Source organism: Lycorma delicatula, chromosome 7 (genome assembly GCF_047948215.1).
Source record: "Lycorma delicatula isolate Av1 chromosome 7, ASM4794821v1, whole genome shotgun sequence".
In the NCBI taxonomy this organism is placed as follows: domain Eukaryota; kingdom Metazoa; phylum Arthropoda; class Insecta; order Hemiptera; family Fulgoridae; genus Lycorma; species Lycorma delicatula.
Window position 1 is genome coordinate 946030 of NC_134461.1, and position 17840 is coordinate 963869.

At 33.4% G+C, this 17840-nt stretch overlaps 1 protein-coding gene across 5 annotated transcripts in view; it reads left to right on the forward strand.

Moving 5' to 3' along the window:
* LOC142328100 (sodium leak channel NALCN-like) overlaps nt 1–4175 on the forward strand; it is a 28382-nt gene extending 24207 nt beyond the window's left edge. For 4 of the 5 annotated variants that reach the window (XR_012757188.1, XM_075371602.1, XM_075371601.1 and 1 more), the window contains one exon: nt 3784–4175. The gene's annotated coding sequence lies outside the window, so the exon portion shown is untranslated. Of the gene's footprint in view, nt 1–34; nt 262–3783 lie in introns of all 5 variants that reach the window. The other variant, XM_075371603.1, reaches the window with a different exon arrangement.
* Nucleotides 4176–17840: the final 13665 nt, after the last annotated feature.

Consider the following 17840-nt stretch of genomic DNA (forward strand, 5'->3'; position numbering starts at 1 on the left):
TAATTTAATTATCTTGTTTTCCATTTTTTTACAGTAAAAAATTAGTGTACACATAATTTGAGTTTTATAAATGCATTAAATTTTTGGATGACAACTTGAAATAAATTTTGCGTAATTTTATTGAACTGCATTTGAAAATCTGCTGTGCCAGAGTTCACAGCAAAAAATGAGAACGAAAACAGAAAGGAGTATGAATGTATTCTTAACAATATAGTACAAAATATTATTATTTCATATAAGAAGAAAAAAAAGTCATTAAGGGTAATAACAATTTTCTACTTATATTAATTGAAAAAGGTTAAATTTTAAAGTTTTATATAAAAGGTGATTCAGGAGAAAAGGAAAGTGATTTGGGAACTGTTTCCAGAGCTTGAAGTAAGGAAACAAAAGGTCAAACAAACATATGTCCAAAAACACTTTGTTGTTGAATTATGGCTAGTGAAAGATATCACCTAGATTTCAGTTACCGTGGTGAAATTAGGTCAAACTGAAATTTTGAAGATGTATTAAAGGGGTAAACTTCATGATTTCTAATGTATTTTGACTTGAAAAATTGAATAAAATAGGTACCAGAAGTGTACCTCATATAGTTTTTATGATATCCAATGTAAAGCAGAACAACAGAAAAATTCAGTGACAAAAAACACATTTCTTTAGGTTTGAATTGTAATAACTTTGTTAAATTTGTAATGTAAATTTTGTTATCAAAACTTGTAAGGAACTTAATTCTGAGAAAATTGATTAATGAAGTCTATAAAAAACAAAAACAAAGTCAACTTTTATTATTAAAAATAAAATAGAACAAAACTTAAAATAAAAGTGTTATGATTTTGGAAGAATATCGACGTAGGTATCCTGGGCGAATAGTTTCAAACAGTAAAGTATTTTATAAATTTTTTAATAATCTTTATAAGAATGGTACAATTCATGTTTCATCTGAATGTCAACCAATACATGGTGATGCAAAGGAAAACATTTTTCAGGTAGTACAGCTTAGTCCTACAACAAGTACGCTAAGAATTTCCACATGACTCAACATTTCATAAAGTGCACTATCGAGGACATTACATGTTCACGGACTGTGTCCTTATCGTGTTCATGAAAATACAACATTTCCAGCTTGGGGACCATGTCAGACAATTGCAATTTTGTTAATGGGTTAGCAGTAATTATCACTTAATTCTGTTCATACTATTTTCAGATGAAGCTGCTTTTACCCATAATGGCATAAACAACACCCAGAATTCACATTGGTGGTCTAAAGAAAACCCACATGCTGTAGTTGAGTTAAATTTCCAGCAACAATTTTCAATGAGCATGATCGACAACCAGTTAAAAGGTCCTTTCATACTAGAACAACATTAACGGGAAGAAATTATCTAGAATTTTTAAACAATGAATTTCTTACAGTGTTTGAAAATTTCTCATTGGCAAAACAGATTGAAATTTACTGTCAACTTGATAGAGCACTAACTCATTTCACAGATGAAGTAAAACAGTTCTTAGATGACAAATTTACTGGTAAACAGATTGGTTGTAAAGGCCGGTAAATTGGGCACCTAGATCGTTGGACCTTACTCTCTTAGTTAACTGCTTTTAGGGATGGATGAAATGCAACATATACAAACAAAAATGTAGACACATGATGAACTGTTTGCTCACATTCTTAATACTGCTGCCCTCATCAAGGAACTCAAAGTTATTAGGTTGGCAATAGGAAACAAATTGAAAAGTGCATCAATGTCAATGATGGAATTTTTGAACATTTATTGTAGATTAATTTTATATAAATCACAATGAGTATTTTTTTAAAGCAGTATTTTAATTTTTTAAAGGTTTAAATTTTTTTGCATTGAAAACAGCTGTTTTTAATTTTGTACTATTCATAACATTTTTCTGTTAAGTTTTATTCTGTTTTGTTTTTAATAATAAAAGCTAATTTTTTTTTCTATTTTTCATAGACTTTATTATATCAAATTTCCCAGAATTAAATTCTCTGCAAGTGTTGATAATAAAATTTGCATTAATTTTACCGGTCAATTAATAAAGTAATTGTAATTAAAACCTATAAAAAATTTGTTTTTCTCTACTGAATCTTAAAACATTAGATATCTCAAAAACTATAGGAAACAGTGCTGGGACCTGTTTTCTTCAATTTTTCAGGTCAGTAAACATAAGAAACCATCAAGTTTACCCTTTATATACGCCTTAAAAATTTCAGTATGACCTCATTTCACTGAGGGAACTGAAATCTGGCTAAACTTTATCGCTAGCCGTAAATCAATAACAAAGCATTTTCGGACAGATATTTATACAAACTTTTTCTGTATTTCAAGTTGTAGAATCAGTTCGCAAATTAGTTTCCTTTCCTTCTGAATCAGTCTTTCTTCTTCTTCTTTTTCTTCTGAATCAGTATTGCAGGAAAGTTAAACAAAATCTCTTTCAACAGAGTCTAAATTCCTGTCCAAAAGGAAACTGTATGCTGAGTTATTTAATTAATTTCTTTTTTAGTAATTGTTGGAAATAGTTTATATAAATATGACGTCTTCTGCAGCATTGATTTGTATTTTACTTTTTTAATATTTGTGGATGTTAGTCCAAGAGTTTTCCCTGGTTATGGGAATGTAGCCAGCAAGCTGACTACATTCTTTCCCAGGACTTTAAATTTATGCAACTTTTTGTAGACAAGAAGATTTAGGTCAAAATAATTTTGTGCATGTTTCCATGTTATGAAAATAACGTGGAAAATATTCTTTAATGTAATCAAGTGAATTATATTTCTCGTTAAGATATTTAAATAAATAATAATTCTGTTATTATTTATTTTGAGATGTTCCCTGTTTTTTACTAATAAAAAACTGAGGAAGATGATTTGGCTTACTGCACGAGTCATCACAGTATATGAGCATAGCTTATGTACACAGCTACATGAATTTATCATAGTCCATTTTTTTGTTTAATCAGTTACTTATGCAACCATTTCATGAACATACAAATGAAAACATTCTCCACTCGTTTAAAATTAATACTTTTCATGAAGCACAGTTTATTAAAGCCTTTAAGAAATTAAAGGCTTTAATTTTAATTAAAGCCATTTTTAATTTTACCTAAAATGTGTCTAAGGCACACATTGTAGACCCAGTGTCTAGCTTATTACAATTAATTAATCTTATTTTCATTTATTTCAAAATATATTGCAGAGATTAAGGTAGTATTGATCAAACATTACCATTTACTAGAACTGTAGTAAAATGTTTTTCTCTTAAAAAATGAAAATAGCTATTCTCTGGCTTCTAGTATTGTATGTTGTGTATCACTCAGATTTTTATCTGTAAATAAATGAAAAAAGAAAAACAAAATTAAAACCATAAGGATGCAAATTTTAAGATTGTCAAATATATTAAAGGATGGTTGACCTCGTTTCTAAGAAAATTTGTTTTAGTTTATTTTAAAACGTTTCTGGTGTGGTATTTATGTGTAACTGCAATATCAAATAAATTTCAACACAATGTGGTAAATTATTAGAAATTTTTAAATTTAATTTTATGTATAAATATTGAATCGATTTATTTATATATACTTACATGTTGAATTTCTACCTTTATGCAAATAAATTGTAGAACGAAAAATGTAGATAATTTTTAACTTGCCCTTTATATTCAATTAATTTACTTTATTGTTATGTTTTTTTATCTTATTTCATTTTCTGTGACATCAATTATTTGATGTAACATTTAATCTTTTTAAAATATGAACATTGAAGGTTCTTTTTTACTTTTACAGGAGAAATAGAACAATTGGTCATCAGCCGGTCTTTAGAATTAGTACTCAGACTGAGTGCAAACGAAGTAACTTACCAGATATAGTTGCTGAAGGAGTTATAAATGCCATATATAAACACTCTAAAAAAATAAAATGAGATTGCACTTATTATTAAATGACCATGTTATTTGTAAATATTGATGGTTGTGTATTTATGTGTACATCTGCTTGTATATAGTTGTGATTTTTGTGGTGTGGGTGATTATAATTTATATGTGTTCAAGGTTATGCTAATTAATTTGTAACTTTATCTATTTACCTTAATACTTAATAATGAAAAGTTAGTCTATAATATTCTGTTCAAATTTAACAATTTTTTTCTTTCAGCTAATAAACTAATTTTATCATTTTAATTGCTGTCTATTGATTTTTTCTAGTTTGTTGAAATCCATTTCATCCATGTCCCCCTCCTCTTCTTCCAAAACATGAAATTTAAATCTAAATACATATGGAATTTAAATTTAACTTTTTATTATTTGATGTTTTAAAGTGTATGAGTAAAGTGTAGTGTAATTGGTGGAGGAAACTTTTAAAGAAAATTTATAAGTATTTACTTGTTAAAATAAATCATTCTGATCTTACTTTTACTTTGAATAAACAAATTATTTAATAAATAAGAAAATAATTTAATTTCAAATGTTAATTGTTTTCAGTTTATCACTGGTAGAAGGATTTAATTTTACCTCCACGTACAATCACAGAAAAGTTAGTTACTGATGCCAGTGAGTTAAAATGCACAGATATTCTTGCCATTTCTCTCATTGTAGGTAAAGTAAAACTTACAGCATCTTCTGAATTCAGCAGAATCATGTCTACGATGGCCTATTTTCTGTATTTCTCAATAAAAATTTGATGTTAATTTGCCCTGCAATAATAAAACCTGGCCGTTGGCATAGCTATACTATTTAGACTACTATTTTACGTTTTCTTCCAGCCCAGCATAACAAAGTAAAAAGAAATGTGAAATTCCTTGACCATGTAAAGAAAACAATAAGTTATATAAACTGCATTTATTAAAATTAACATTTTATAAAAACTTAGTGAAGTATTTGAAATATTAAATTACCTACGTAATTTGTTTTTTATTACATTATCACAAATAAATATTACAGTAATATTGATTATTAACTACCATTTCAGAAACTATATATATTGAAAATCTTAATGATAAGATTTTTTGTGGCGTTAAACAAACATTATTTTATTAATTCTGTTGATATCTATGTTACCTTTTTATTAACAACTTTATAATGATAAATTTTACAAAGAATATTTTTAATGTCTGTTTATGATAACAGAATTAATTTCTGCTCACTTTGTTTGTAATCAATCATATTATTAAAATTAATATTTAGCAATTTCATATTCAATGTAGTATAGCCACATTTTGAGTGTTAGTAGCAGACAGTTTTTATCAGTTTAGTTTCAAAAACCTTTGCTCACTTCAAGCAGTAGATAAAAAAGAAATTATATCTACGTGTTAAGTTTGGTGTTGAATGTGCAGTACTATCTTGACAATAAGTCAAAACTTTAAATGATGAAAATTTCTTAGCTGGTTCTTGATTTTAGCTCTGATTTGATATGATTTTGGCTCCATTTAGATTTTTTTCAGTTAAAAAATTGTTATAATGATGTTATTTTCAGAGAACTCCTTGAATGTCTGATTGAGATTTGGAATAAACTTATGCAAGTCTGTATTTGAAGTGCCAATGAAATACCAACTCAGTATAGCGATTATTGACTAGATATTTTCAATTGTTTGTTAGTTTATCCAGTTCATTTAAAGATATCAATACGCAAACATTCAACTATTTTTATTTTCTGTGAATGTGTGATATCAGTAGCTTTCTTTCCTTCATACTTGCTCTTTTCAACGTAAAAAAAGCCTTTAAAACAAATTTATAAATATATATAAATTTGAAAAAGACTATATATATATATACTTTTTTTTTCTACTTGAAAATTTGACTTTTAGAAGCTATACCAAATTTAAAACAACTATCAACACCTTACATCCCTTACTTTGGTGTTGACTTAAAAATAGAAAATTTGAATAGGGACTTAAAAAACTTACTTTCAAATAATCAATGGATGACGCCATTACTTGATGAAAATCCATTTTAACAAAAGAAAATCAACAAATATATTATTTGATTTTTCCAAAATTATTTTAAAAAAGAATGACAACAGCTACCTTGGTATACCTTCCCAGAATTACAAACAGAATAATAAAACTAAAAGTACATACAACGGAAAAGGTAAATTAAAAAACCAAATGAGATAAAATGCAGAAAGATAAAGAGCAACAATAGGGAGTGTGAACATATATCAGTAATATATAAATTTAACAGTAATACTATTGATAAATTCAGAAAAACGGGGTGGTACTTACAAAAAGATAAAAACCCATCTCACATCCATAAGTTCTACAACAGTGAAGTATTCAAGTCTAATTGGCCATCTAAAAATAAATTAAAATTTTAAGTTTTAATTTCTAGTGACTACAAGGTTCAGTTCAACCTTTCTTCTCAACAAAAAGTACTTTGAAATTACCTTTAAAAATATGATTCTCATCAATTAAGTGACAGAATAATTAGAAACCCTTTTATTGTTGGAAAAACAAGATTTGAGGTGCCACTTTTCAAAAGATCTACCAGAGTATCCAATATAAACTTTATCACAAGAACCATATTCAAGTTTGTAAATTCCTGTTTTTTTAGGCTTATCAGTTTTACTTTTGTTATTCTTAATAGATTTACATAGAGAATTATCAGATTTGAAAATTATATTAATATCTCTCTCTGCTTCTAAAAGATTTTCAAATTTTTCCTGTGGGATTATCTATATAAGTGACTGTGAAATTTCTTCTGCTGGAATGAATTACTTGATGAAGGAACATTTTACTAATTGCAGTTTTGTATAATTTATTCCGAAGCAGCTGATTAGTTATATTCATTTTGTAACCATTATTCATTACTATTTGCCTTTTAATATTAAATACATTCTCAAAATTATCATCTGACGTCAGAACATTTAACAGTCTTTGAACTATTAAAATCTAATTTATATGTAAATGGATGCAGTAATGAACTATGAATGATAGCATTAGTGTGTGTGAGGATTTGTGATATTTGCTAAAATCCAATTTGTAACTGATTTTAGTAAATGAGGTTTGATAAAAAATATGCAAAATTTTAATTTTTGTCAAAAAATCTTTATTTATTCATCAATATTGATTTTTATCACCTTCGAAGTACTTCTTTTTGAGATGTAATACATTTGTGCCAGTGTTTTTTCCAATCTTCGAAGCACCTCTGGAATGAATTTTGGTATGGCGTTTAGCTCCTTCAGTGATTCTGTCTTTATCTCTTCAATGTTGGAAAAATGTTGCCTTTCATGGTTCTTTTCAGCTCGAGAAATAGCAAGAAGTCAGAGGGTGCCATGTCCAGTGAATATGGAGGCTGAGGCATCATAACAGTGTTGTTTTTGGCCAAAAGTTCATGAACTAGCAGTGAAGTGTGAGCAGGTGCATTATTGTGGTGCAATTGCCATGAATTATTATTTCACCACAGATCAGAGCATTTTCTTCACATTTCTTCATGCAAATGGAGTAGAACTTCCAAGTAGTAATCTTTATTGACTCTCTGATAGTGATTCGGTGATAGCCCATAATCATTTTCTTCACTTTTTTGATGTTATGGGATGTCCAGGGTGCTCATCATCTTCAACATCTTGACGGCCCGCTTGGACACATTTGTATCACTTGTAAATGTAAAAATGTTACGAGTAAAAATTTTTACTCATAGAAGAATTGCCAAAAGCAACATTCAACACTTCAAATGGGGTACTGCACTATATTCATTTGCTAAAACAAAATTTAATGCAAATTCTTTGTTTAATTTTTTTTTCACAAGTTAAGAATCACTGACCATACCAAAACATAAACAAACTTTTCAATAGCTAACAATAAACTGAGCATCCAATATGGCTGGCTACCAATATAAGCCGATGTTGGGACAAATGTATTAACACAACAAAAAAAATTGTGAAAATTGGACTATAGCTTGGAAAATTTAAAAATTCCATATATTTTTTGATTATACCTCATTTTCAAATCTAAAAAGACAGGATTATTTTGTTCAACCTCCAAACTAAAAGGTGTATTTTTATGTAATGTGTTCTAAAAATTATCCAATGTGTACATGAAGTTATTCCTTATTGTCTCAAGATACCTGTAATAACAAAAAATATCATCTGCATCTCTACACGAAACTGAATTATTTTTAAAAAAATGAGCACAGACTTTGTTTTCTAGATCATTAAATAAAAATTTCAGTAACTAACAAGCTAAGTGGATTACTCATAATTAAACCCTCCTTCAGAATGTAATTGTTATTGTTAAACTTAAAATAATTTTGTTTAAAACAAACATTCAGTGCCTCAACTCAATTTTTGTAACTTCATTAGGTTTTTGGGTAATCAGTAACTTGTTTATTGGTAATGTGTTGTGGTAGAATACTTGGAAATAAATTTTTTATATCAATAGGATGCAGAATAGAATTAACCAGAATATATAAATCTTAATATTTTGAACAAGTACAGTTGAGGCTTACTAAATTCCTAGACAATTTAACAGCAGTAGCATTGATATTTGAATTTTTTTAGCAAAACAATTATTTTATTTTTTTTTGCTGGATTAATGTCTTATCATTTGAAATGTTCTTCAGAATTTAACTCTTGAAATGATATATTCTTATTAACTTTATTTTCAGAATTAAAACAAGTTCACACTCTACACCTAGAATTTCTAAATCCTTCTTATATTTGTTTGACTTTAGGTTGTAACTAAAACCTTTTTCTAAAAGTCAAATTTCATGTTTGCTAAACTCTACATCAGTTAAATTCATAAATTTAATTTTCTCCTTAATTTTTAAGGAATCCTTTTGTTATATGCTGATATCAGACAGTGAGGAATCCACCCTCTTTGACCTAATCAGTTGAGAACTATGATTGAATTTGTTCCCAGTATGATTAGATGATTTGTCTTTAATGCTTCTTGTTTTCTTCTTTAATATATGCAGGAAAGCGTTGTGAAAATTTCTGTTTCTGTAAGTAAATATTCTTATTCCTATGATACCATAAAATGAGATCCAAAAAGATCAGATTACTGGATAAACCAAAAAAGACTGTGGCCATCAGTTTGCATCCAAATGGCTGTGGTTTGACCTTTGTTGGTCTAGTTGGTGATTGAGGATGATTCCATTCACTTGACTGCCGTTTTCTCTCTGGCATGTAATACAAAATCCACATTTTATTGGTGGTAAAAATCTAATTTAGGAACCCATATCACCTTTTTCTGTATAGCGCATCAAAAATTCGAAAGCAGATCCCATTCTCAGTTTTTTGTGATGTTCCATTAAGACTTGCAGCACCTGACGTGTACAAACCTTTCTGAAGTCTAAATGGTCATGAACAATGTGACTGATAATAGCTCTTGAAACATCAGGAAAAATAAGGTCTGAGGTCGGAAATCATTGAGTGACTATCTTTTCTGATTTCATCGTTGATGCGTTTCAACAAGTCCTCAGTAATTATCGAGGGTCTCCCTGAACGTCCTACATCGTGCACATTAATTCTGTTATATCTAAATCTTTCACACCATTTTCAGACGTTTCTTTCATTCATTACATTATCATCATCACAAGAACCAACTGCTATGAATTTCAGCCAGCTTAATGTTTTGATGGTTTACAAACCGTATGACTCCATGTATTTCACAGTCGACGGCAACATCAATTTTCCTATTCATTTTATATCATAATAACACACACGTAATCAGATACTACAACGTAACAATTTACAGATAACAATGCAGTGTATACATTATTAGCATGGCTATGAACAACACAGGCTCGCCAACCTTAAGGAGAGAAATTTCCCATCGGTCTTTACATTAGAGATACCTTGTAATAATATTTTATCAATTACTGAACACATTAAGAGGCAAGACCGAATATGTAGGATTAACTAAGTGAGGTACATAAAGGTGTCACAAATCTCTCCTATTTAAAATCACCAATTACAATCTTTCCTTGTAATTGAAAAAATACAATACAACGTAAGGTAATCCTTACGTTTACAATACCTTTCCCTTTTGATAAATTAGCGTTTCACTTCTGGGCTTTTCCCTGATGCTTAGAGATTTATAAAGTTGCAATTTATTAGAAGGGTCTTCCAACTGATCCAGACATCTGTTGGATTGTAAGTTTAGTTCTTTCTTTGTACATTGTGTTTCAAGGTCTGATGTACAGAACTTGGATCTGTATTAGACCTAATTTCTAATATTAATTTATTGTTCAATCCACGATTTTGATTTTTTCATGGGAAATTGAATCGATTAGTATTAGGTTACTGTAAAATCAATTACTGGTGCTTTTGAAAGAAAACAGTATGTAGATAATAATCTATGTTATCCTAGCAAGGCATTTGATGTCGACTGTTTCATCCTTATTATAAAGAAGTTCTACTGTGGTATCAGTAGTAATCCATTGAAACTCTTTCAGTCATATCTTGCCAGCAGAAGGCAGGATGTCTGTGCGGATGAAGCTCTTTCATTCTTCTGATTAAGTTTTGTATGTTGACAACACTTACTGAATTTTCATGTGTTCAACCTTTGAGGAGTTCTAAGGAGATCAGTTCCATAAATTTACAAAGACAATAGATTGATTTAGAGGTACAGAAGTGTATGCATGTTTGAATTGAGATTGGTGCAAAATGACGGAGTGAGGAGAGATATCTAGATTTTTACATTGATCCCTATTCTAACCTGGAAGTCTCATGTGTATCAGTGTCTCCACTTAACTTTTTTATTGTTAGTGTTATGATCTTGGCTAATCCATTAAAGTACAGCTTATGTAACATTTTAATTTATCCCAGTGCCACATAATTTATGGAGCATATATTTTAGACATTCTTCTCTTGTTGAAAAGAAATTGACTTATATGAAAAAAGCTATTACATTTGGGAAAGAATACAAAATGTAATTCTAGATTTTTATTTCCATAACTTAAATAATCACCATTGTATGCTTATTTATGTGAAGGTGAATTCACAGTAATTTTTGTTTATGTGAATAAGAAGGGTGATGACCAACAATTCTGTAGACCAACAATTACGCTCTGTTCTTGTATAAAACTCGGTTTTCATCACCTGTCACAATATCTGTAAGGATTCAGCCCCCCCTATTGTTTGTGAAATAAATTTATAAATGTCAGCCAACACCCATTTCTTTTTGTGTTCATCTTCATGCTTACAAGGAATCCATCTCACATAGATTTTTCTATACTTGAGATGAATAGTGACAATTTCATAGATAATTATAAGGAAACAAATGAAAAATGTTCACTAATTTCATCAGGTATGATAAATGTCTAGTGTGAGATTGTCTAAACGGGAATAGACATGTGTGCGAGCCACCTGTGCTAAGGATGTGGAAACAGATGTTACTCTCAGTTATTAACCTGGTATATCAATCAGTATCTTCAATGCTGCTCTTTGGAACTAAAATATGGTCTATGAGGAGTAACTGGAAAGCAAAATAAATTTTAGAAGAATTAACTTAAGAAAATGTCAAAATGAAAAAGATTCGATTTAAAATGTTAACATCGGAGAGGAAGTGGGATTAGCCTCAAACAGTGGAGCTAGTTAAAAGACATGTTTGAGGATGGTTTAAACAAATGAAGAGAGATAATGAGAGTAATCTGAAGCTCAGTGAGAAGATAATAAAATAGAAGATGCAGGATGGAAAGATCAGGAAGGAAGATGAGAAAGGATTGGAAATGTTGAAAGCACTAGTTTGAGGTTGAAATGAATTTTTTTTGTCTTCAGTCATTTGACTGGTTTGATGCAGCTCTCCAAGATTCCCTATCTACTGTTAGTTGTTTCATTTCGGTATACCCCCTACAGCCTACACCCCTAACGATTTGTTTTACATATTCCAAACATTGCCTTCCTGCACAATTTTTTCCTTCTACCTGACCCTCTTATATTAAAGCCTCTAATATTCCAGGATGCCTTAATATGTGGCCTATATGCAACACCTCATCATATGTCACTTTATCCACCCATCTGATTTTTAACATTCTCCTATAGCACCACATTTCAAAAGCACATTTTTATTTTTATATGTATTCATTCTATTACTTATGTATATCTCATAACTGTTATATATTACCTAATATTGTATTATTTGTCAAGGTTACATTATGTTCAAAAACTGTATCGTATTTGTATTACATTATACTATGAATTTTCTTATAACTTAATTATTTATGTATTACTCATTCGTTTATATTCAAAATCTGCCGATTTTGGCGGGCAGTTATGTTAAGTTTTAATATCATGTTTTCTTATTCAAAATATTGTAATGGTAGCTTGTTGTTGTAGTTACATTTCACGTCGCTAGGGCTGACGACACGCGTGCACTTCTTTGTTACAAGGGTGTGGAGACACATTGCAAGATGGTGTAGTGGGACGGTAACATACAATGCATTTAGTTATTCAATCATTCGTTTACGTTAATTAGATTCAATATACTACTGAAGTATATTGAATATATATATTTGAGTATTCTCAAATGTTGTATATATTATTAATATTCAATGTGTTATTACTAAACTGAAATCAAACTACAACAAACAAGACTACCAGATATACTCAACCAAAAATGTATTCTACAAATGAATAAATACTACATAAACTCATTAATACTACATTAACTCGTCTACTTATTCAATCTCCAACTAATCTACACAACAATGGCAAAATTATGATCAAGATTTGAGTGGCCATCATACTGCTACCATCGTTTATCCTCAATCTCTTCATATTCAGTTTTATATTTTACAGTTTCTCACAACTTAACAATGAATTTATATTCCATGTTCCTGTTTGTAACTCCTCCTTTTTGAGTTTCCTTTTAGATGTACCCATCCATAGATACCACGTTGGGGAGTCTTATTGTTTAGAACTTTGGGGATTGGTGTCCCCACAGACTCTGCTGCACTTGCCTCTGCAGCTCTTCTTCCCACTACACCCTGAGCTGCAGAACTACACCAAGAATATTGCACAAATTCTAACATATACCCTTACTCAAATACACAACAACATCCTACATTATTTCTTCTTACATGTACACTTGGTGGTGTCGCAACACCTTACGAAACGCAACCCTAGCCCAAGGTGGAAACTATCATGTTGATGAATATATTGCTGTGTGTAGTGAGTCTCGAATGATGTCCTCTGGGTATCTGGGTGAACTCAGTTGTATTTAGCTCTAGCTCCAGTTCGCATTTGCTCTACTGGAGTAGTCCATTATATCGCCGGTACTTGTGGGAATCGTATGACAGTGTCAATTTCAAATCCTACAGTGGTTGTTGGTACACTTGAAAAAAACCAATAAGAAATCGGGGAGTTTAAAAAAACTTCGAGTGATGTTGCCAGCCAAAGATGTATCCAGCATCGAGGAGGTAAATAATGTTATATGGCGGTGGGGTGTGAAACCTTCCTTTGTAAGGTTTCTTATAAGATTCAGCGAGGAAGAGGTAAATATTTTTCTAGAGTTTCCCCCTTCCTGAATAAGTGTGTTGTAACAGCTTGCAGAGATCCGAAATTGGTTAAAAGCCTCAGGCATTTACGCGTTGGCTGAGGGATGGATTTCTATTTAGAGAAACTGAAGGTTTTGCCATGCCATCCAGGATCAGGTCGTTGAGATGACAATTACAAGAAGTTCATAGAAAATCAGGACATCAGTGATGAGTGCCGGATGTGTCACCGATTATCGGAGACAATTGATCATTTGATAACTGAGTGCGCCAGTCTGGCTGACAAGGAAATCTGCATCACCACGATCTTACATTAAACACCGTTCATCAGGCGTTGGCGTTGAAATTAGGACTCGAAGATGACAGGGAGCAGTGTCCTTTTATGAATATAAGGCGAGGCCTGTGCTGGAAAATGAGCACTATAGACTGTGTTAGATCTCTCGGTAAATACTGATAAAATTATTGCTGCGAAGAGGCCAGACATGGTTCTCCACAACATTAAAGAAAAGACTGCTCTTCTCATTAATGTCACTCATCCATCTGATCACAATATTAATAAGGCTAAGAAGATAAAATAACCAAGTACAACCCTCTGGCAATAGAGTATAAGGAAATTTACAGACTGAACTCAGTAAAGTCATTCCCGTTGTGATAACGGCAGATACTCTGGTCCCTTGTGCGTCTCAGAGTATCCTTGTGGTATACCTTACTATCAGTGTCTTTTGGCTGTCGGTCGTGTGTGTACCTTCCGACAGTATCGAGGTTAGCTGATCCTAAGTCTGTATTCACTAACAGCGAATTTTAAATTAGACTCGACATCTGTAGCTCTGCTGCGGTGTGATTGGCGTGGATTTATACGACGCGTACTCGCCTCAACGCGGCGAAAGGGTGGCAACGACTGCTGGTCGTTAGACCCCGTGACAGAAAAAAGGCTCTGCCTTTTAGTCCTTCTGCGCTCTTGTCAGAGCGAGGGCCGTAATCAGTGGTTCATTATTGTACGTCTAGTGCATCAATCGATCGTTCCAGCAGCGGCGAAGAGGTACGTAGCGTGACAGGAGAACGTAAGGGTCTCCAGCTGCCCGTACTCGCTGCGGGCAGTCGTCACACAGTGGGCTTGCCCAAACCAGTTTATAGGGAGACAGCGAGAATTTCGTAGGTTTCAAGTACGTTAGGGAATCTTCGGCCATGTCGGAGTTCCAAGTAGTAAAGAAGTCCAGGCGGAAGAGGAAACCAGCGCCGGTACCGTCGACTAGCTCCTCAGAGGACGAGGTAAGCGAAGCGATGTATACAGGGGCATCCACCCAGGTGCGGTCCTCCCCTGTAGTAGAGGCATTTAAATATTCAAAGGGCAGACCTGGTAGTTCTGCCCTGCTCTTGAAGCTAGTCCAGGAGGACCTGGACTACTTGGTAGAGACTTTCTTTCGCTTCCCGGCGAGGTCAGCTCGGGTGCGAGGAAGACAATTCTCCCCCGGCTAGGTAAGCTGAGGGAAGCTTTTGCGGCGGTAAGCGAGGGTTTCGAGGCCTTGGCCTCCAAGCCCCAAGAGGTCAAGGCTCCCAAGGTGGTTGTTCAGGCCCCAGCGTAGCGCCTACGGTGAGGTCCTGAAGACCAAACGAGAGGCCAGCAAAGCGGTAAAGAAGCCGGAGGTAGTTTTTGTTAAAAAGGCGGAGGGCTCCAAGACCACGAGTCAGGAATTGAAGCGCGATTTCCGGGAAGCCTTTCGTGGCGACCGGAATCGGCTTAGGATTCGAGATATACGGGAGACCAGCAAGGGTTTAGTCGTCGTTGCGGATAACAAGGAGACGGTCCAAGTCATCAAGGACTCTCCAGCGGTGCAGAAGCTTGAGGTTAAGGTGGACCCCAAGCGATTGAGAAAGTCCCGAGTAATTATATATGACATTGAGCGGGGTCTCTCTGATGAGGAAGTTCTGTCTCTCATTCGAGAGCAGAATACTGATTTGGATGCGGCCATGTTCAAAGAGCAGTGTAGGTCAGTCTTTAAGACTAACCTTAGCAAGAAGCTTCTTGCACAGGCGGGCGGATTGGCCCAAGTTTTCCAACATTCTTGCGGCCAGGTTGCGGGTGTTCACTCGCACCCTGGACGAGGTCCCTCTAGATAACCTGGCAGAGAATTTCTCTTCTGCGGTGGTTGAAGCCGCAGAACTCTCAATCCCCCGTAGGACGGGTCGAGAGAGAGTAGCTGGTTGGTGGTCTCGGGACTTGACTGCGATAAAGCAGGCCGTGAGCCGACTCAGGTGAGCCGCACAGTGTGCGCGTGATCCTGACCGGCGCGAGGCCCTGTTTGCGGAGTATCGTCAGAAAAGGAAAGAGTATTTTCATAGAATTAGGACTTCTAAGCGAGATTCCTGGCGCTATTTTGTTCAGGAGCCAGGGAATAAAGACCCTTGGGGTGTTGTTTATCGTGTACTTGGTCACAAACGTAAAAAGGAGAGTCTTCTGTCGGTCTCTCGACCCAAGACGGCGTTGTAGTTGAGAAAGATCTTGTTTTATCTCTTCTGAAGCACGATCTGCTCCCCGATGATACCGAGGTTGGTGAGACCTCGTATTACCGGAGAGTTCGAGCGGCGGTTGTGAATTTCAATACGGACTGAGGCGGAGGTCCGCCAGGTAATCTGTAGCCTTGCTACAAGAATAAAGCCCCCGGATATGATAGTATCACGGTGGAGCTCCTTGTTCGCACCCTGCCTGTAATTCTTGGCCCGTTGACTAGGGTGTTCAATAGGTGTTTATCTGCCGGGTATTTCCCGGCTTGCTGGACGCGTGAAATTTTGAAGCTGTTGTTCAAAGGTGGCGACAAGGACCCCACCGTTAGTTCTTCTTACCGACCTCTGACGCTCTTACCAGTTGTTGGAAAAATTTTCGAGAAGGTACTTTACCTCCGCATTAATAGTAGGCTCACTTTGAATCACATGCTGATGGACGACCAGTATGGCTTTAGATCCGGTAAGAGTACAGAGAATGCGATTATTAGGGTCCTGGATCTGGCTTCAGGCAGTGAGTGCAAGTATGTACTCGGTGTCTTCTTGGACATATCCCGGGCATTTAATAACTTGTGGTGGCCCTCTGCCTTGTTTCAATTACAGAAGCGTGGTTGCACGCGGGATGAAATTAGGACTCTCTCGAGTTACTTCAGCAAAAGAACTGTTGTCCTTCGTGACGGCAGTTCGCAAGTAGGAAAGACCCTGTCAAAAGGATGTCCACAGGGCAGTATATTAGGTTCACTCGTCTGGACCATCGAGTTTGACTCTCTCATGAGGCTACGTTTGTCCGGTGGCTGTCGCATTGTGGCTTATGTCGACGATGGGCTGCTGCTGGTTGAGGGTGGTTCGAGTGCTCAATCTCAAAAGTGTATAACATCCATTTTTGCAAAAAAAAAAAATCTATCCCTACTTTTTTCATATCTTTGATTGTACATTTTATTAACCGCTAATATTTTACTATTTTATGAATTTGTTTCATTACTGAACATTAATAATTTCCCAGCAATTGTAATTTCATTATTATTCTATTAAAATACAAAACTTTTTATTAGGCACTGAGAAAAGAAAGATGTGTTTCTTTTGTCACATCTTTTTAAAAAGTAATAATAGAATACTGAAAAAATTAAATAGATTTCTGCAGAAAAGAAAACAAAATAAATTAGACTAAAGCGATTAAAACGGTTCTCCAAGACTTAGGTATTGTTGAAACTTTTTTAAAACAAGATCTGTTTAGAAAGTTAATTTTCAATCACGAGTTGGAAAATAGAAAAAGAAGATGGTCTGGAAAGAAATAAGACTGGAGAAAATGAGTTTAAACAAAAAAAAATGCTGCAACAAATTATCTTTAACATTGTCCATATATGCCTAAGATTATAACAATGACATACCATTAAATGTAGAAAAATGAGATTTTTATAAATGAAACAACCTCATAATAATCTACTTTTTGATGTGAGGCCACCGCATTTAAACCCCCATGGCTGGGACACTAAAAAATTTAAACGGAAAAGTTAAGACTATGCAGATTAGATGTATGTAGATTTGGAAAAGAGAATGTAGATCAGGAAAAGAGGGTAGCTTTAATTTAGTTTTAATTATCTAATTGGTACAGGATAAATGCATCTGGTCATAATATAATACAACAAACTGTTCTTACGAAAAGGAATCGTGTACATTTTAAATAAAAAAGCAATCTGTTTTTTGTAGAACTTTATTTGATTAAAAAAATAAATAACTTTGAATGTACATATGAAAATATTCAAAAACATAATTTTTACATAATAAGAGTATATAAATATAGTTTAATCCACTTAAATATTTAAGTGGAAGATTAAGTTTTCATTTCACATACATATTGTAAAATCAGACTACATAATTCTGAAATCTTTTAATTTATGAACAAAATATTATTTCTTA